The sequence below is a fragment of the Stomoxys calcitrans genome, chromosome 3, assembly GCF_963082655.1.
Source record: "Stomoxys calcitrans chromosome 3, idStoCalc2.1, whole genome shotgun sequence".
NCBI lineage: Eukaryota > Metazoa > Arthropoda > Insecta > Diptera > Muscidae > Stomoxys > Stomoxys calcitrans.
In genome coordinates this window covers 198,766,107-198,788,413 of record NC_081554.1, presented here as the reverse complement: position 1 = coordinate 198,788,413, position 22,307 = coordinate 198,766,107, and the positions used below count along the sequence as shown (strand labels likewise).

At 37.4% G+C, this 22,307-nt stretch overlaps 1 protein-coding gene across 5 annotated transcripts in view; it reads left to right on the top strand.

The window, feature by feature from the left end:
- Positions 1-22,307, top strand: part of LOC106082853 (uncharacterized) — a 501,629-nt gene that overhangs the window by 375,662 nt on the left and 103,660 nt on the right. The window contains exon 8 of one of the 5 annotated variants that reach the window (XM_013245586.2): positions 7,213-7,272. The exons of the other annotated variants lie outside the window; for them this stretch is intronic. The gene's annotated coding sequence lies outside the window, so the exon portion shown is untranslated. The remainder of the gene's footprint in view (positions 1-7,212; positions 7,273-22,307) is intronic. 5 annotated transcript variants of the gene reach the window in all.

The following is a 22,307-nucleotide window of genomic DNA, read 5'->3' as shown; positions in this document are numbered from 1 at the left end:
AGGAATTACCTTTCTTGCCCTTTCCAAAAGGTTGGATTTGAAGTTAAATTTCCTGTTAAGAAAAATACTCAGGTATTTTGCGCTTTCTCTAAATGGAACATTCACTCCTCTCAAGGAGACAGGTGCCACTGTAGGTAACTTGTATCTCCTGCTAAAAAGAACTACTTCCGTCTTGCACGGATTTATACCTAGCCTACATTCGGTTGCCCACTTTGCTGTTGCACGTAGAGCATCCTGAAGTATATCTCTTAGAGTGCTGGGAAACTTTCCCCTAACCGCAATAGCCTCATCATCAGCATATGCGACCACTTTTACGCCTTTTTCTTTCAGAGACAATAATATATTGTCAATAGCTACATTCCAAAGTAGAGAAGACAGTACACCCCTGTTAATTGAGGTGTTCCTCTGCTGACCGATCTTTTTAGAATCACATATCTCAAGCCTGCCCTAATGCATCTTTTAGTTAGTAATAAACTTTCTTACGGTAGAGTTGATGCCTAGAAACTCAAGTAAAGAAATGCTACCATTGCGTATTCCTTGACAGCGAATAGGTCCTGAAGGGCTGGTTCAGTGGATTTGCCTTTGCTATATGCATGCTGCTGCCGCGACAGGCGATCTCCAGGGATCTGAAATTAGGGATCAGGATTTGCCCTACGATATGTTTCTATCAACCTCTCAAGAGTCTTTAGCATAAAGGATGACAGACTAATAAAACCATCCTAATAAAACCATCACACCAACCAAATCATTCGCCTTCGCATGGTAAGATTTTCATTCCTTTCGAAATGAAAATGACCTTTGTGTCCCTTTATTCCATAGGTGTATATGGCATTCTGATACAAGCAGAGTATATCTCCCTGAGCCAAGGAACCAGTGTATCAAACACAGCTTGTTATTCAACCGGTGATACACCATTAGGTCCTGGCGACTTAAAGGAATCGGAACTTCTTATTGGCCAAAGGATTTTTGGCTCAGACACAATTTTCCCAATAACTTTCGGAGGGGATAACCTTCGCTGAAAATTGGTCTGATGTTCTCGCCAGGATTCGAACGCAGGCGTTCAGAGTCGTAGGTGCACACGATGGCCTTCTTAAACTTTAACGTAAGCCATATTTTGAACGAACCTTTATAGGAAAGAATACCACCTGCGACATTGTACTTGTTCCACCAACTCCTGTCTAGAAATATGGTTTTTATAAGATCTGGAGGCATTTATGTATCTGTCATTTCTACCAAAATGTGATTTAGATACCATTCTACGTTCCATCTTTTGTCAAGTCAATAGAATGATGATTAAGGTTAATAGTCCACCTTTGACGGCAAATGCCTTGATTCGAATCTTGGTGAGGTTATCAGGAGTGGACATCTGGATATGGAGCCAAGGGTAATAGTCCACCTTTGACGGCAAAGGCCTTGATACGAATCTTGGTTAGATTATCAGGAGTGGTCATCGGAATATGAAGCCAAGGGTAATAGTCCACCTTTGACGGCAAATGCCTTAGTTCGAATCTTGGTGAGATTATCAGGGGTGGCCATCTGGATATTGAGCCATGTTAAACGGTGTCGCTCAACGATTGAGCTAAATTTGATATAACAAAAATTTCCCCGGTTCCTAATTAATGAAATGCTTGTGGGTAAATTTACAATTTACAATATACAGTCTTTCCTATTATGCTCTATTTAAGTTATCCTGAAGTACTGAAGAATATTTAGCATAACTGTGTTAAACTTTTAATTGTATTAAGGTTAGAAATAAAAATAAAATTAAAGGAAATTTATTCTGTGGGTAAAACAAAAGTTTAACTTAAACTTAAGTACATGCATGTGAGATTGCAAACATGACTTCTAACAGCAGATGCCTTGGTGTGCCTGTGTGAGGGTGCATGGGTATATGAGTGCAAACGAACGAAGGAACCGGAAAATGCGTGTTGCACGCACAAAAGCGGAAAGGGAAGTGCACAGGAGACACATCTTTCTCCAACAATGTTGGAGTTTTCTCTAACCGAGCGCAGGAAGCCGTAACAAAGTTACAATGCACCTCCGCTCACCAAATGATTAATGATTGTGATTAATGCACAGCACAGCAACACAATGCCACGCAACGCAACGCAACGCAACTCAAATGCTGCTAAAGCACCGCCAAAGAAGATCAAATGATAAAGGGCAAAGTTTGAAATTAAAAGCATTTAAGTTGCGAAACTAACTGAACTCTGTGTGTGAGTGGGTACACGGCGTGTGTGTAAAATTTCCCAAATGTTTTGCAATGTTTTCCACATGCATTCAATGCTCGATTTATCATAGTTTGCAGAAATTACACGCAAAAACACTCAAGGGGAAAGGAGTGCCCAATGATAGCAGGTATTAGTCATTTGAAGTTTTTTTTCCATAGCCTTCGCCGTAACAAGTAGGGGAAGTATACCAATTGAGCCTATTCATTTGTAATTTAAAAAAATTTACATCTGAGACAATAACAAATAAAAAGTCATTATTTGTCGTTTGTTTCCCTTTCGGGACGAGCTCAATGATCGGAGATTTTGGCAATGGAGAAGAAAAACCAGATATTACATCACACACATCCCACTATGGAATGCGTTTCGTCATTTGGTTAGAATAACTCAGCGGTCATATTAGGTGTGGAGGCATCAAGGGCTATATATTGGTAGGTCGTACTTCTGCGAATATACCGCGAAAACGTGTCTACGATGTGAGAGAAATGAAAATAAGAGGTATACTCTTGAAAGTTTACGTATACAACAGAGTATAGAGAGTCAATGAACACGAAAGAGGATAAAGATAATACAAAGCTACAGTATTTCGTTGCAATAGTTTAGAGTGTAAACATAGTTCTGTGATATTAGTTTTAAATTTTTCGCTGCAAACTCTTGAAAAAGTCGGAAAAAAGCCGACGAAACCGTAGAGAAAAGGATGAAATAAACTTGTTTTATTTGCATTTTTAAACATATTGACCCTAACAACCCGCAAAAATCGCGAAAGAGACAAAAATAAGCAATCCGATACTGAATTAATATACATTGCGCCTACAGAGGGCGCAATTTTCATCCGATAAGACTAACATTTTGTACAACAATTTTTCTTATGACTTCCAACTGACTTTATTAACATTGGTTTTATTTGGTCAATGCATTGATATTGCTTCTATATAAATCGATTTACTGATTTTTACTTCTCATTTTCGTTTGAAATAAAGGTGATGTGAAATCCGTCTGTCGAAGAACGCTAACTTTCGAAGGAGTATAGCTAGGCACTTGAAATTTTGTACAAATACTTCTTATAAGTATAGGGCGGTTGGGATTATAAATGGGCCATATCGGTTTATGTTTTGATTTAGCTCCTATATAAACCGATCTGCCGATTATACTTCTTGAGACTCTACAGGGCGCAATTCTTATCTATTTTGCAATGTGACGTTTTTTATGACACTAAACAGATGTGGCTGCCATTTAAACCGATCTTGAATCTTGACTTCTTGAGCTTCTAGAGGACGCAATTCTTAGCCGATTTAGCTGAAATTTAGAACGTAGTGTTCCGAAAACTGTTTTAAGTACGGTCTAAATCGGTTGATAATCTGATATAGCTGCCATATAAACCGACCTTGAGTCTTGCCTTCTAGACCTTCTAGAGGGCGCAATTCAAACCGATTTCGCTGAATTTTAGCATGAAGTGGTCTAGTATAACACCCAACAACTATACCAAGTATATTATAAATCAGTCCATAAACTGATATGGCCCCCTTATAAATAGATCTCCCGATTAGACTTCTTGAGCCTCTATAGGGCGTAATTCATTATGATTTCCAACAACCGTGCTAAGTATGGATGAAATCGGTTGATAACCTGATATATCTGCCATATAAACCGATCTTGGGACTTGACTTCTCGATCTTCTACAGGACGCAATTCTTATCCGATTTGGCCGAAATTTTGCATGATGTGTTTCATTATGATTTCCAACAACTGGTTTAGGCATGGTCTAAATCAGTTCATTTCCTGATATAGGCGATCTCCTGATTAGACTTTTTGGGCTTCTAGATGGCGCAATTCTTATCCAATACGGTTGAAATTTTGCACATGTTGTTTTGGCATGACTGCTAACAACTGTTCCAAGTATGGTCTAAATCGGTAAATAACCTGATATAGCTGTCATATAAACCAACTTCCCAGTTTGACTCTTTTAGCCTTTGGAGGGCGCAATTATTACTCGATTTGCCTGAAATTTCGGAGGTGGTGTTTTTCCATGACTGGTGTTTTTCTATTCGAAAAAGTCATTCATAGAACTTGACTGAATGCGATACATGGTGGAGGGTATATACGATTTAGCCCGGCCGAACTTAGCACTCTTTTACTTGTTCATTGCTCTTTTTCATCACTCGAATAGTGTTTTGTTTCGCATCCCACGCGTGCTCCGTGAAAAGTTGGGCTTCTATATATGTTTGCCAGTTACTACTGGTTGCGATCCTATCTTTCAAAAAATTCGCTTTCATTTTATTTTATTTATTGGAAGGAGAAAAATGCCAACAACCCAATCATGAATTAAGCAGCAGTCATTTGCAGCAAACAACAGACTCTTCAGCAGTTATATTGCTGTTCTGAAATTGCAAACACTTAGCTATAACAGCAGAACTACTGCTATTACAGCAGTAGTTTGCAATGCTGTTATAGCTTAATGACTGCAAAATAGCTTTAACAGCAGAACTATTCATTTCCACTTTTTATACCCTACACCACTACTGTGGTACAGGGTATTATGACTTAGTGCATTTGTGTGTAACACCCAGAAGGAAGAGAGAGATAGACCCATTGATAAGTACACCGATCGACTCAGAATCACTTTCTGATTCGATTTAGTTATGTCCCTCTGTCTGTCCATGTTTATTTGTTTACAAACTACAAGTCGCAGTTCTCATCCCATCGTCTTCAAATTTGGTACAGCAATGTTTCTCGGCCTAGAGACAAAGCCTATTGAAATTGGATAAAATCGGTTCATATTTAGATATAGCTCCCGTGACGTGACCGTAATCGTGCAATAAAATGGGCATTTGTCAACCGATTCTCTTGGAATTTGGCAAGAAGGATTTTATTATGAATCCCGACTTTACTGGCGAATTTTATAGAAATCGGTTCAGATTTATATATAACTTTCATATATATATCGCCCGATTTTCACTCCTAGAGCCACTGCAAGCGCATTTATTGACCAATTTTGCCAAAATTGTGCACAACGCTTTTCTCGACGACTACCACAATGTCTCAGAAGTTTGCTAGAAATCGGTTCAGATTTAGATATAGCTACCATGTATAAGTTTGTCCGATTTTGAGAAATATTGCAATAAAGTGCTCATTTGGTAACCGATTCTCTCGAAAATTGGCAGGAAGGATTTTCTTATGACTCTGAATATTACTGGTGAAATCGGTCCAGATTTAGAAATATCTGTCATGTATGTATATGGCCCGATTTTCACTTCTAGAGCCACTGCAGGCGCATTTATTGACTAATCTTGCCAAAATTTTGTACAACGTTTTCAACGACGACTACCACTACACCTGAGCAGCTTGCTCGAAATCAGTTGAGATTTAGATATAGCTCCCACATATATGTTTGCCAGATTTTGGATAATGTTGTCATTTGTCAACCATATTTATTAAAGTTTGAACATATTTTCTCGAATTGTAAATGAATCCCATATGGAAACATCCGCCTAGGTCCATCAAAATTGGTTCAGAATTAGTTGTAGCTCCCACTTTGTACTTAAAGAGTAGGTGTAGAGTATTGTAGAGTCGGCATCGCCCATCTTTTGCCTTTCCTTACTGGTTTGTTTCCTTGCCCACTGCCTAGAAGTAAAAAAAAAGAAGAAGACTGATGTATTTTTAAATTTTCTCTATATAAGCCCTGAATAGGAGATTTAAATCTGGGTGTAGCAACACATCGAATGTTTGGTTTAGTAAATGCAATGCCAGATTGACAAATTAAATAGCATAAATTATATGCTTGAAGTGCAACTGATAAGCCCAGTAATTACAATCAATATTTGAAGAGCCTTTGAAACTTTCAAGCCATTGCTTCATTGCTTCCATCCGTCTCTCTCTCTCTCTCTCCATGGGGTCCATTAATGTCAGCTAAAATAGATGATTCCCTCAATGTTCGTAGATATTGGATAAGGCTGGACACGATTTCATCGCCCCCATATTGAGCAATTTGTTTATTTTTAGTCGCAACAGCACCTGCGACAAAAGCAACAAAAACAACAAAAAATAGACGCGAAATAAAAAGCGATACGTCCAGAGAGGATAGCATTGCGATTAAAAAAAAAAAGCAAATAGACACTCACACACTCCCACACACACACACTTGCATTGATGCAATCACAATACATCAGGAGATACTTAAAAACACCTGCGTTCGTTTGGAACAATTCAATTAACACTTTAAACGATTCGATTTGCTGCCATGGCTGGTCATTGTTTTTGTTGCACTTTAATCAATTCAACACAGATTTGTCATAAAACAACCATGAAAATTCACTGTCAATATTTGTCTGAGCTTACGTAGAGGAAAAATACTTACGACTATGGATTCGATATTAAGGTGGGTCACTTACACTATTCGAAGGATTTATTGCCTTTGGCCTTTAAAAACCATATGTCCCACGGTCCGACTTAGAAATATATTTAGTATATATAAATTTAAACTGGTTTACTTTTAGATTACTGGCTTATGTGTATGTGGCATGGGGCGGATTAATATCCGCACCCTCTTATCAACCTAACCTACTCCATAATCCTACGACTTGTACCTTGATCACCAAAATATCTTACATGAACAGACATACGGACTTGGCTAATTGGAATGGGGAAGTTATTCTAAGTCGATCGGTTTATTTATATACCCTGTAACACAGTTGTGGTGTTGGTTATAAAAATCACCACGAGTGCTTTTGAACGTATGAACGACATCAAAGTTACCTATGAATACTGTTATACTAATTTTATTATTTTCAGCATTTCAAAATTTTTTAACAACCAAATACAATTTGTGGAAATCTGCTGCATAATTGACTACAAATCAGCCTTAATACCAAGAAAAATACCGACAAGCAGAAATAGACATTATTTAAGTGATTAAAGTCTTAAGCGTTTTTTAAGAAATTTGTTTCGTAAATTTTCCTAACATATTTCAATTTCTTTTTTATTTTAGGTAAATAGAGGCTTCATATTCTTGCTCGTGTGGAGGATCATTCGGAATCTGTCAGAGATTGTAAGTAAAATTTATGGGCATAAAATTTATGTGGGAAAGGAGTGATATCTAAACAAGATTTGAGTCTTTGGTAAAAATGTTCACTGTTTGTGTTTATTTTATACACGATTAAGTCGACAATAACATCCAACGTCATTTTTGGGGGAAAATTGGCTATGGAACTGAAAACGATATCTATATTTAAAAAATACTAATATGGGTAGATGGGTCATTTACTTTTTTGCTGTTTGCCTACTAAGCAAAACTTTGTTTTTGTTTGATTTTTTTAATTTTTCATTCATTCATTCATTTTTATTTCATGCATTCATTTCATTTTTAACTTTTATGAATTTTTTTATTTGTTTTTAATTTTTATATATTTTTTTTATGACCCAATCCCCCGAGATCGCTCGGGGAATAGGATCATATAAGTTTGGATGTAAGATGTACTCCAGTCTTTGTTTGAGCCCGATATTCCCATGGGGACTCAGATGTCCCCGCAATATGGGTATATATTCTTACTCTACTTTCAAATACTTTTCAATTGAGCCACACAGATTCTTAGCTCTGAAAAAATATCACCATCGTTCTCTTGTCTCAAATATTTTTTATTTGTGCCCCATATTATCATTGGTTTAGGGAAGTTTGTGGTATGGGGCGCTCCCAATCTCTTGGCTCTAATTTGATATCAAATTCGTTTTCTACTTTCAAACAACTTTCATTTGAGTCCCATATTGCTAGGCCTTGAAAAAATCACACCATGCTACTTCACACTCATATACCATTTATTTAAGTCCCATATTGCCAAAGTCGGCAAGTACATCCTATATGGGGGTGTTATGGGAGTGGCCTGCTCCCTAGACAATAGGTCCCAAAAGTTTAAATCAGATTCGTGATCCACATTTAAAGACCTGCTATTTGAGTCCAATTTTGCCATGTTGCTAAATATGTCAGTTTTGGGATTGTTTTAGCGGTCTCCCAACCACTTGGTGCCACACTTGGACATCCGATTCCATGTTGGCATAGCCGGTAAATGCGTTAAGTCCCATATTTGAATATCAGATCCGTTTTCAACTCTCAAATACCTTGCATTTGAGTCCCAAATTGACATTATAGATATATATAACCATTTGGGGTCGAACGGCCCACTTAGCCACCCCACTAGCTATTATCTTTTTGGCAAAACTGGTTTAAAAATAGCTCACGCACGTTTCGTGTTTTGTTTCACTGTCAAACTTGTTCAGTTTGGTCTATAATTTAACTATGAATCGTCTCACAAACGAACAATGCTTGCAAATTTTTGAATTTTATCATCAAAATGCCTGCTCTGTTACGAAAGCGTGGTTCTTCTATTTTACGACAAAGCTCATTTTTGGCTTAATGGGTACGTAGATAAGCAGAATTGTCGATTTTAGAGTGAAGATAAGCCAGAAGCATTGCAAGAGCTACAAATGCATCCAGAAAAAGTCGAAGTTTGATGCGGTTTATGGGCTGGTGGAATCATTGGAACGTACTTCTTTAAAGATGATGCGAATCATCTTACAAACGAACAATGCTTGCAAATTTTTGAATTTTATTATCAAAATGCCTGCTCTGGTAAGAAAGTCCATTTTTTGGACGAAGCTCATTTTTGTCTCAATGGGTACGTAAATAAGCAGAATTTTCGAGTTTGGAGTGAAGATCAGCCAGAAGCATTGCTAGAGCTCCAAATGCATCCAGAAAAAGTCGCAGTTTGGTGCTGATTTATAGGCTGGTGGCATCATTGGACCGTATGGCCTGTGAGTGTTGAGCGCTATCGTGAGATCATATTCAACCTTTTTTTTTGCCCAAAAGCTTGACTTGCATCACGTGTGGTTTCACCAAGATGGTGCCACATACAGCACGCGTGACAATGGACTTATTTAGAGGCGAGTTCGATGAACATATTATTTCACATTCGGGACCGGTCAATTGGCTGCCTAGATCGTACGATTTTACACCTTTTGACTTCTTTTTGTAAGGCTATGTTAAAACTTATGTCCATACAGACAAGCCCGCTTCAATTGAGGCATTGGAAGACGTCATTGAAGCATTTATTCGTGAGATACCGACCATAATGTTGGAAAGAGTATGCCAAGATTGGACTAATTTAAGGGATCATTTGAGGCGCAGTTAGGGTCAACACTTGCATGAAATAATCTTCAAACATTGAATTATATGGACCGTCATATCGATTTAAATAAAGATTTCATGGATTTTTCTAAATTTTATTTTTTTTTTTTAACTTTCCTAAACCTCTTAAAAAATTATCCTTTATAAGAGAAGTATTCCCTGTTCCTTAATGGAATATTCATACGAGAATTTTGTTATAATCTATAAGGTAAGCCGACCTTAACATGTCCGTCCGTCTGTGAAAATTTTGTGTTTATTGAGTTTTGTAATGACTTCCAACATTAATGTCACGTTCCATCCAAATCGACCAAAAACCCGATATAGCTTCAATTAACTCGATTTACCGATCGATGACTCTTTGAGCACCTTCAGGGGGCAATCCACTCTCATTTTCTTTAGTTTTGTCGCAAATTGTGGAACAATTTCCTTTAAATTTTAGTTTTTAAAGAAATTCTTTAAGTTTTATTTTGCTTGAGGCTTTTGTTAAAATTTAATTTACATAGAAATTTTCGTAAAGAGTCCATTTGCAACAAATAAATCTTTTCATATTGAAATGGGTGCATACTCACATATGTATACTGAAGCCCCAAAATTTTTACAAAACAACCAGCAACAATAACATGGAATGTAAATAAATAAAAAATTTCGGCATTTGTACAAAATGTGAATACCAAATAACTTCAAAAAAAAAAAAAATAAATAAATAAAAAGGGGGTTCATATTACCCCATTCTAGGTCCAGCTAGTTTGACCAGTCAATTCGCTTTACTCCTCCTACACGCTACCCTACCCACTTATCTCTGGACAACACGTTGACCAAGACCAGTGGTCAGGGGGAGGGGAACGTATGCAACTGCATTTCTTGCTTCCTGCATTCAATTGCCACAAATTATGACACAGCAATTTACATACGTAGTATATAGTAAAGCTGGCAGGGGCAGGTAGCAGGGTGGGTGTTGGAAGCAACCACAAGTAACATGTTATGAATTTTATTTGCCATTCTATGGAGCCCAAGCCCATCAGCTTACACTGCAGCTCCTCTTTCATGCAGACACTGACTTGCATACGGAAAAGGACTTAAGATCTCCTTCCAAATTTAATATATACACATATATTGTGTGCAAATGCGCTTCCTTCTCTTTCTCTTCGTCTTGGCCAATGGCTGTGTTGCCGCAGTTCTACAAAGCGAAATATGAGAGTTTGAATTGATTCAGTGAAGAGAGAGAGAGAGGAGAAAGAAACTGAAGTACCAACAAATTTGCATTTCATTTGTATTGGCATGGGTACATGAAAGTGTATGAATTTGTCCTATAACCGAAGTCTGCATTAGGAAGGCCTTTTGCTGTTCAGAATTAGGAATGCAGAGTAAGCGCTTCACTTAGAAAACAACATTAAAATAATGGATGAAGCATCTGTAACCCATTACTGAGTTCTTCGTGATGATAGAGCGATAGCTTTCTTCAGAGTTATGAGCAACGTGGTCTCATTTAGGTCATTTTTATGTAAGCTCATAAAACTGTTGAAGGGATGAAATCCCGGAAACTGCAGTCAAATTGTTTAATACTTTTTGTTTTATAAGAAAATTGAGATCTTGTTAATGTACAAGCACAATAAATAAAATAAACAAACAAAAAATGTGATATTTAATGATCTTCGCCTTAAGAGGCAAAAAACTTCAAAAATGAAAATATTCGCCATAGCCCGGTTGGACTTCGAACCTAGGCACTCGGAGTAACACCGAGGGCCGTTTCCGTTGTCTAGCATTCGACCATCTATACTGCTTCCAACGGATGCACAGCATTATGTGTATACCATGGGAGTAGTGTAACTGTGTAGACAAAAAATTTGCCATTACACAAGAAAAAAACATGCATTGGGAAAAGTACAGCTAATAGACAGGGCTGTCGAGCGTGGTTAGCGTGGTCATCAAGGCGTTATCGCAATAAATTCGATATAAGCACAACATACAAACCTACTGCCCTTGAAGACTTCACGCCTAATATGACTGATGATTAATTGTAACAAAATTACGAAATGCGTTCCATAGTGGTTGGTGTGAGTGGCGATCTCTGGCTTTCCTTTTTCATTTGCAAAGAAAATCTCCGATCATTGAGCTCGTCTCGAAAATGAAACAAACAAAAGCGCATTAAGTTCGGCGTGGTGAAATCTTATATACCCTTCACCATGGACCGCATTAGGCAAGTTTTTTCAATAATCGTTGGTAATTGCGCCTTTTGAAGGCTCAGAAAGTCAAATCTGGACATCGGTTAATATTGGAGCTATATCAGGTTATGGGCTGATTTGGACCATACTTCGAAATATCCATTTCCGACCCTAAAAAGTATATATATTCTTGATCATCATAAGAATCTAAGACGATCTAGCCATGTCCATCCGTCTGCCTGTTAAAATCACGCTACGGTCTTTAGAAAGAGAGATTTTGAGCTAAAACTTTGCACAGATTCTTTTTTTGTCCATAAACATGTTAAGTTCGAAGATGGGCTATATCGGAGTATATCTTGATATAGCCCACATATAGACCGATCCGCCGATTTAGGGTCTAAAACCCATAAAAGCTACATTTATTATCCGATTTTGCTGAAAATTGGGACATTGAGTTGTGTTTGGCCAGTTGACATCATTCTGTAATTTCGGCCAGATCGGTCCAGATTTGGATATAGCTGCCATATAGGCCCATGTCTCGATTTTAGGTCTAGGGCCCATAAAAGGCGGATTTATTATCCAATTTTGCCAAAATTTGGGACAGGGAGTTGCGTTGAGCACTTCAACATCCTCCTTTAATTTGGCCCATATCGGTTCAGATTTGGACATATCTGCCATATAGACCGATTTATTATCCGATTTTGCCAAAATTTGGGACAGGGAGTTGCGTTGAGCACTTCAACATCCTCCTTCAATTTGGCCCATAACTGCTCAGATTTGGACATATCTGCCATATAGACCGATCTCTCGATTTTAGGTTTTGGGCCCATAAAAGGCGCATTTATTGTACGATGTCGTCAAAATTTGGGACAGTGAGTTGTGTTAGGCTCCTCGAAAACTTTCTTCAATTTGGCCGTGATCGGTTCAGATTTGAATATAGCTGCCATATAGACCGATCTCTCGATTTAAGGTTTTGGGTTAACAAAAGGCGCATTTATTGTCCAATTCGCCAAAATTTTGGACAGTGAGTTATGTTAGGCCCATTGACATCCATGTCGTATATGGTTCAGATCGGTCTATATTTGGATATGGCTACCAAAAAGACCAATATTTTGTTGTACAAAGTTGAACAATGACTTGTACTTATTGGACCACTCAATGTCCGTGTCGAATTTGGTGTAAATCGCACCATATTTCGTTATAGCTTCTATGGGGGCCTAAATAATGCCTTTTTCACCGAACTATGAAGAAAAGTGGTTTACACATATACTCGAGGTGGTGGGTAGCCAAAGTTCGGCCCGGCCGCACATTTACGCATTTTTACTTGTTTAGGTCTCAGATCAATATTTCGATGCATTACGAACGGAATGACGAAATTGGTAAACCCTCATTCTATGTTGGAGGGTATACAAATTCAAATGATTTAGCTTGCCCTTGCTTTTTCACATTAAAAGCCAGAAGTTCTTATTGGAAAACAGCCGCACCCTATATCCATTTAAGGCCTTGCCAGGGGCTTTTTTTATTTCCCTTCCGCTACTGTTTGTGTAACTTCAATAGCACACAAATAGCCACTCATATGTGAATGCAGTTTAAAAATTTGCATTGCTTTGGAAATTTTGTGCAAAACTGTTCGCCATAAAGATGCCATTGTCAGAGGCTGTTACCATTTTATGTTCATCGCATTCACGATGAGGCACAGTGACAATTTATTCAAATAAAAGAAAAAATATTGGAATTTCAGCCAAATCGATTGCAGACTTTAAAGCATGCAGTTATTAATCTAAAAAAAGTAATAATGTGCTAAATTTGAACGGACGAAAACTAAAATACCCAGGTTGTGAAATCGGGGATTCCATGTTTAAGGTAGCTATGCAGAAATGTGGTCCAATATGAATCTAAGTCTACCATAACTCTATGTATACGGAACACAATTACCCTTTTTATGCGCTTCAGAAGTATTATCAATATATGTGGGTGTTATAATTCAAAACTTGGCCCCAAACTGTGCCTTCAGATTCGTACTTTTCCTCTAAACAAGATTTCACTCAAGAAAATATGGAGTTTTTTCCAGATCGGCTGACAAATTCATTATGAGGTTTTTGTAGGTGAAATCGTTTGTACTCTTCACCTCACTGTAAGTCGCTGATGACCAAACAAATGGCTACATTTGTGCTGAACCACCTACAAGAAACCTCAAGACGAGTCTGTCAGTCAATCTGGATGGGAGAACCACCCCTGCCATTTTTATACACAACACGAGGGATGCCAACTAAGAGCTTTTCGCACTAGATTTAGTATGCCAATTCGCTCAACTATTGTGCGTTTATTCGTACACTGTGATTTTCTTATGTTTTTGGATTAGCAATCCCAATGGTTGTTGTTGTAGAAGTGTGTTGTACACTGAGGCAGCAGCCCTTGCCGATGAAGGACTCCATCGTGTCAATACGGTACGTACAACCGGCTGCCATGGAATTGCTTTTTTTAATTTCAAAAACAATCCCAATGATAATACACGTAGTAGTGGTCGTAGAACCTCTAGCCATGGCATCGATTATGGTCTAGATTGCAGAATATATTGATGTAGCCCCCCACATAAACAGGTCACCCGATATAGGATCTCAGGCCCATTGAAGCCGCATTTATTGCCCGATTTCTCTGAAATTAAGCACTATGAGCTGTGTTATGCCCATCGTCGTCCTTGCTGCGTATGGTTCATATAGGACCCTATTTGGGGAGTACGTGTGTCGAGAGCTATGTGATTCGTGAGTGGAATCGAAATCCAATCATGTGATCGGCCGTGAGCGTGATTTAATAAAAATTCTCCGTGCGTGAGCGAGTAAGTGAAATCGTGCTCACGACACTAATCATGACTCACGAGAGAGACAGTAACGACTCACGAGGCATAAGAGGTGAGCACGTGAGTCGTGAGATGTCATGTCACGCGTGAGTCACGTGAGTCGTGAGTGAGATCAAACTCCTATCTTGTGATCGTGCGTGACTGTGATCGAATTAAAATTCTCCGAGCGTGAGTAAGTGAAATCACGACACTAATCACGACTCATGAGAAAATCGCAACTCACAAGAAAGTCACAACTCATAAGACACTCACGCCTCACAATACGCTTACGACCCACTAGACGCTCACGACTCATGAGATGCTTACGACCCAAGAGACGTATACGACTCATGAAACACTCATGACTCACAAGAAAATCATGACTGGAGGCCACGACACTAATCACGACTCACGAGAATATCACAACTCACGAGAAAATCACAACTCACGAGAATATCACAAGTCACGAGAATATCACAACTCACGAGAAAATCACAACTCACGAGAAAATCTAAACTCACGAGACACTCAGGACTCGCGATACGCTCACGACTCATGAGACACTCACGGCCCAAGAGACGCTCACGAAACACTCATGACTCACGGGAAATGACTGGAGGCCACCGTGGCACACGAAGTCAAAGCGGACATACTAACCTCTGCGCTACGTGATCTTGCCATGTTAAAACTTCTCTACCAAGTGGTGTCGCTATGCGGCACGCTGTTGGGACTCGGCATAAAAAAGTCGGCCCCTTATTATTGACTTTACTTAAATCTGATCATTGATATGAGAGAAGAATCTTTGTTTCTTAATGGAATGACCATTGGAAATTCATTGGTAAAGCTTAAAAAAATACGAAAACCAAAAATTTTGCATGCTCTCAAATCATACAGTGTGAAACGTATGAATCTGTCTACAGATGAATAAAAATGAAAAGAGCGAATAAGTGATTATGCAGAGCAGATAAATTTTATCTGTTAGTATTCGTACGTTCAAATGCTGTATGTTTTGAGACGCATGGAAAAACATGATATTCCCTTCGTATTAAAATATGTGTTTCACCGTGAGTCGTGCGTTTTTCGAGAGTCGTGACTGTCTCATGAGTACTGCTTATGTAAAATTTTTATCTCGTGGGCATGCGTGACGTGAGTCGACTTAAAAAAGTCGTGCGTTTGTAACTTTTTTTTTCTAGTGAACGTGAGAGAGGGTTGAGTGGAAAATCGCTCACGCGAATATCTCTTAAACCCATCTCTCGAAGGTCTTTCACCTAGAAATTGCGTGTTTATAATTTGATTTTTCTGAAATTTAGTACAGTATGTTGTATTAGACCCCCACTCGCCCTACTACACATCCTTTCTGAATATAAAATACGGCATGTTAAGCGGATCATATTGGGATATAGCTGCTATATATACCAATCTGTCGATTTACGATCCTTCGCCAATAAACGGCTTCCTTATTACCAGATTTCGCTGAATTGCAGAACAGTTAGCCGCCTTGGGTCCTTGGCGCCCGTGCAGGGATTGGTCTAGATCGGACAATATTTCGATATAGCTGCTACGTGTTCATAAATGGTGCATTTTCACCGCATATATATACCTCAGTTGGATGGTATTCAAAGATCGGCCGAAATAGGTGTACCATTTTTATTTTTTATTTTATTTTTATTTATTATTATAGTCAATGGAATTCATATCCTTACAGACTAAGATTAAATTCAAAAAATATAAATATATTTACAAAAACTATGTTAGGGGAAAAGCGCAATATAAACTTGACCTAAATACTTCTTTAGATGTGCTAAAATCAATACTTGGCTTCGATTCTTTTTGAAAATTTAAATTAATTCGATTTAAATTTAAAAATGAGCGTGTTAGTGGTCCATTGCGGGCATAATTGCAACGATGAAATTTAATACTAAATAAATCAGTAAATCGTAAACTCCTTACTGGAACAGAAAACGGAACTAAAGCCAACAAATCGGGAGAATCGACACGATTATTAATCAAATCAAAAATAAATAAAGCAGACTGAAATTTTCTACGGCAATCCAAACTCTGTAGTCCCAGTAACAAACATCGCGACCGATATGGTGGATGCTCCAAAGGAAACAAAGGCCTAAGGGCAAATTTAGAAAAAAGTTTTTGAATTCGTTCAATACGACCGATATGCGAAATACAATAAGGATCCCAAATGATGGCGGCATACTCCAACTTAGATCTAACAAAAGTTGTATATAATATCTTGAAAGTGTTAGGATCAGAAAAATCAAAGCAATTTCTCTTAATAAAAGCAAGGACCTTATAAGCATCAGGTATTATATAGTCAATATGTGGAACAAAGGACAAGGAGAAATCAAAAATCACACCCAGGTCGCGAACTGAAGTTGATTTTTTAAGTACACAATTACCAATTTTAAATGAAGTTTGGATTGGATGACGCAATCTGTAAAAAGAGACGTGAGCACATTTCGATAAATTTATATGAAGCTTGTTGCTAATACACCAACTCAGCAGATTGTCCAAGTCATTCTGTAAATCGAAGACATCAGACATAGACTCAATTTTATGAAATATTTTTAAATCATCAGCATAGAGCAGAAATCTAGATGTTGAAAAGCATGAGGAAATGCCATTTATGAATAAAATAAAAAGAAGTGGCCCCAAGATACTACCCTGAGGCACACCGGAAGTTTGAATATAAGGTGAAGATACAAAACTCTCCACCTTTACTGTACACACTCTGTTGTGAAGATATGAAGCGATCCAAGAAAGAAAATTGGAATGAAACCCTAATTCTTGTAATTTATCGAGCAATATAGAATGTGATACTTTATCGAAAGCTTTTGATAAATCTGTGTAAATGGCTTCAACTTGACAGCCACGTTCAAAGGCAGATAGGCAATATTCTGTAAAGAGAACCAAATTAGTTGAAGTTGATCTTCCTGAAAAAAATCCATGCTGATGGGGAGAAATAAATGATTTGCAAATAAAAAACAATTTTTTGTGAATAACATGCTCAAACACTTTTGAAACACACGACAATTTAGCAATTGGCCTGTAACAAGTTACATCGTCTTTTCTGCCACCTTTAAAAACTGGGGTAATTGATGCTACTTTCCATCTATTAATAAATATACCCTCCTTAATAGAGAGATTGAAAATGAAAGTTAAAATTGGAGCTACACAAATAGAACACTTTTTTAGAAAATAAGCACAAAGGCCATCGGCGTCGTGTTTAAAACTATTCTTAATATTAAAAAAATTTCAATGTTTTCATTGAAAGATACAACTATTTATAAAGTTTTATACTCTTTTTTACACTTTCTAGTACAACTCAAAATATCGAGTTGCACTAGAGAAGTTTCCACTTTTATGCGATTTGGCAGAAATATGGCATGCAAATGGTATATCTCTTCTCGTTTCGCGAACGAAGATTTTGTTTGTTAGCCACTGTCTGAAGTGGTCTACACGCGTTTATGTTTTAGATTGCCTCAAACATCTTTATTAGGGTGGGTAAGCAGCTTGCCGCCTGCCACCGCTTGCCTTTCGTTTTATGGCCGTTTGAAATTTTACAAAAGTGTTTCTTGTTTACGACATTGTTCACAGCAGACAGTTGTTGCCAATTGGCATACGGAAGCTTATGGGGGTGTTGCTCTGCAGCAATTTTCGAAAATAACGATCAAAAGGAGCATTTCTAATGCAAAATCTTTTAGTGATGGTCGTGGAATACTATGACACAACAAAGTATGAACATGGAATGTCTTTTTTGTTTTGCATAACAATGCGACAACCAAAACATGTTTATCACCAATGAAATGGAATTTAATTTTTCTTAATACTTTTCACAACAAAAGTTATATGCAAATCGCCAATTCTCAAAAAGAAAGAGAATAAAAATAGAATTTGCCAATTGTAGGTCAGACAATGTGTTGTTTATGGTTTGCACAACCCCCTCCCTACTCAGAGGGTACTTTGACCAGGGGAATGTGGGTGTGTTTTTTTTTTTTTAATTTTGTTATGTTTTTCATTTACTTTGTTTTTGCTGTTATGCAAATCATTTCATAATTGAAAAATAATCAAATTTTCAAAAGGGATACAGCATTATTAAAAAAATAAATAAAAAATTTCAAATTTCAATTTGTAATGGAAATTTAAATTCTTATACCCACCACGGAAGGATGGTGGTACATTCATTTTGTCATGCCATTTCTAACAGAGTATAAAGGGTGATTTGTTAAGTGTAGTTTCTTTATCTAATAAAAAACTCACATCATACATCCAAAATTGTTTGAAATCGATGAATTGCTCTTTACCATTTACTTTGTAAACATAATTTCATGTAAATGTTGCCAGCGGCATCAGTTCAAAAGGTCCATTAATAAGATACAGTTTTGCATCACTGCCATTGGCGCTAATGTATCTTCAACACTCGTCTTTGAAGCAATATGCACCCAGGTGGATTTCTATTTAACACAGATGCAACAGTTTTGCTCGTTCACTGAACAAAAATTTTCGATAAAACAGTGAATTTCCACAGAGCATGAATTTTGATAATAAGATTCAAGGATTTGCTGTCGTGGTTCGTCCATTATAAAATAGCAGAGTATACTGAACACTTTGCACTTAAAAAGATGACGTTCGGACACAATTATCAACCAATGCTGCAAGTCCGAATAACTTTACTCTTAAGCAAGTTAGGACGGGCTAAAGTCGGACGAAGCCGACCTTTTCATAACCTACACCACATTGGATATATAGGCTAAGTCGTCGAATTTAAAATTTGCTTAAATTTGATTTTTTGAAAACATCGATTGATAAATGGGTTAGCAAAGGCCTTAAAAGTGAAATTCGGGAGATGCATTTATATGGACAAATTTCTATGAAATTCATCAGTCATCAGAAGAGTTATAAGAGAAACCTTCGTGCCAATTTTTGTGAAGAATGGAAATCGAAATTACTAAATTATTAAATATTATTCAAAATCGATTTCTTTTAAATTTAATAGCAGTACCGGGAGTCATAAGGGACAATTTTCGTAAGAATCGGTTAACAAATGACCAAATTATTCCAATACTAGTCCAAATCGAACAAACATATATATGGAAGCCATATGTAAATCTCAACCGATTTCTATGAAATTCACCAATAATTTCGAAACTTATAAGGGAAACACTCGTGCACAATTTTGTGAGCATCACTTTACAAATAACGATATAATTGAAATTTTAGTCTAAATCGTACGAATATATGGGAGCTATATTCAAATCTGAACCGATTTTTTCCAATTTCAATTGGCTTCGGCGCTAAGCCCAAGAAAATGCTTGTGCCAAAGTTTTAAGACGATCGGATGAAAATTGCGACTTGAACTTTTTACACAAATTAACATGGACAGACAAAATGACAGACAGACGGACATAGCTAAATCAAATCAGAAAGTGATTCTAAATCGATCGGTATATTTATCAATTGGTCTATCTCTCTTCCTTCATTGTGTTACAAACAAATTCACCAAGTTATAATACCCTGCACCACAGTAGTATTCGGCCCTGTCGAACTAAGCACGCTTTTACTTGTTACTTCTCAAACGAAAATCGTTTGAAATGTAGGTGATGGAAAATTATCTATTGTATCGATACTATCGATATTTATTATTAGAAATATCGAATGTTGCGTTTATCGATAGTTTACAGCCCTAATACTGTGCGACATTTTTTTTATTAGAACCAACACGCAGGGGTGTTCCCTACATATGCAGCGCATTGCATTGTCGAGCGGAAAATGAGGATTCGGAGGGGGGAAGAGGGAATAGTATTTATTCACATTTGTCTTCAATTTCTGGAGGACGTAAGTAGTGTGAAAGATATTTACCGGAAGGCGATTCCACATTCCTATTGTTCGAGCATTAAACGAGTTTTTATGGTAATGCAGGGTTCGTTCAACTGGCCAATCGATCACCTACTGCTGGGCGTTCCTTGAAAATCTTGTGTCCCTGGTAAGACCAAATAATGACACTGGGCCAATATTTGATCCGATATTGAAGGAATTTGTAACAGTGATTTGTATTGGAACCCTCAACATCAGTGCCAAATATGAACCAGAGCGGCCAATATTTGGGTATGGGTCATAAAATGGCACATTTATTACCCGTTTTCGCTGAAATTTGTTATAGTAGGTTGCGCTAGACCCCTCAAAGTCTGTTCCAAGTATGGTTGAGATTAATGCTTATTGGGTTATAGCTCTGATCTCCCGATTTACGAACTTTGACTTATAAAAGACGCATTTATTATTCGATTGCTTTGAATAGGTGAGGTGCATATGACCTTTAGATAACAATCCCATGTATGGTTCAGATCGGACGATATTTGGATGTAGCTGCCATATATTCTTTTCTCTTAACTTAACTTCTTCTAAAGGCCCATATAAGGCGCATTTGTAACTCAATTTCGCTTAGTGGGCTGTTCCTTGTTCTTTTTATACCATGGATCGTAGAGGGGGTATACTAATTTCGTAATTCCATATGTAACAGCTCGAAATATACGCCTTAGACCCCATAAAGAATATATATATCTCTAGCCATGTCCGTCCGTCTGTCTGTCGAAAGCATTCTAACTTTCAAAGGAGTAAAGCTAGGCGCTTGAAATTTTGCACAAATTCTTCTTATAAGTGTAGGTCAGTTGGGATTGTAAATGGACCAAATCGGTACATGTTTTTATATGTATATAAGCCGATTTTGGATCTTGACTTCTTGGGCCTCTAGGGGGAGCAATTGTTATCCGATTTAGGTGAAATTTTGGTCGTGGAGTTTTGGTATCAATTTCAACAATTTTGCTAAGTATGGTTCAAATCGGTTCATAACCTGATATATTGTAGGTGCCATATAAATCTTTCTTCCGATTCGACTTCTTGGGTTTCTGGAGAGCGCAATTCTTATCCAATTGGGCTGTAATTTTGCACATATAGTTTTGGTATAATTGCTGTTCGGTTGATAATCTGATTCTCCATTTAAATTTCTGGGCCTCTGGAGGGCACAATTATTACCCGATGTACCTGAAATTTCGGAGGTGGTGTTTTTATATGATTTCCAACAGCCTTGTCATGTACGGTCCACATCGGTCAAAAACTTGATAGTAGCTCATATATATTTGAAAAGTCATTCAAAAAACTTGACAAATGCAATCCATGTTGGAGGGTATATAAAATTCGGGTCGGCCGAACTTAGCACGCTTTTACTTGCTCAACTCTAAAAATTTCTTTTATTTATTTTTTTTTATTAGCATTAGACTTGATTGCATGAAAATTATACATCATAAAAATAGCGCTCTTCTCCAAAGCCGTTTGATCTCTTAACAAATCCATTTTTATAATCGTCGCAGTGCTAGAATGCAATTGTCTGTTGTTTATGACACAGAGACAGACATTTACTCCCAATTGGCACAAGGATAGAAATCCTAATAAAAAAAAAGAAGAGAAAAAACGGCATGAGACGACCAAATGGAATAGAAACGAATCTGATTTTTATAAAAATGCCAGCTAAGAAAAAAATATTAGAGTTCATCATTTGGCAGGTATGAAATATTCGGTTAATAGACCCAAAGAGAAGTCATATCAGTGCATCAGTTTATATGGAGGCTATATCTGTTTATGTACCCATTTGGCTACCATTTTGTATGGATGCTGATATGTTGGATGAATGTCAAGATCAATATTTCAAGGTCTTACCGAATGAAGAGATTTACATAGCCCCATATTTTGCTGGTGGGATTAAACACAGAAAAGTTTCTCTGGGCATAACCAAAGTAGCCGGTTTTCCAGGTACCTACAGCTTAAACCAGGCTTAATTTGTTCCATGGCATAGGTTTGCATTCAAAGAAATCCCCAGAATTTTTCATTCCATTTCACTCCTT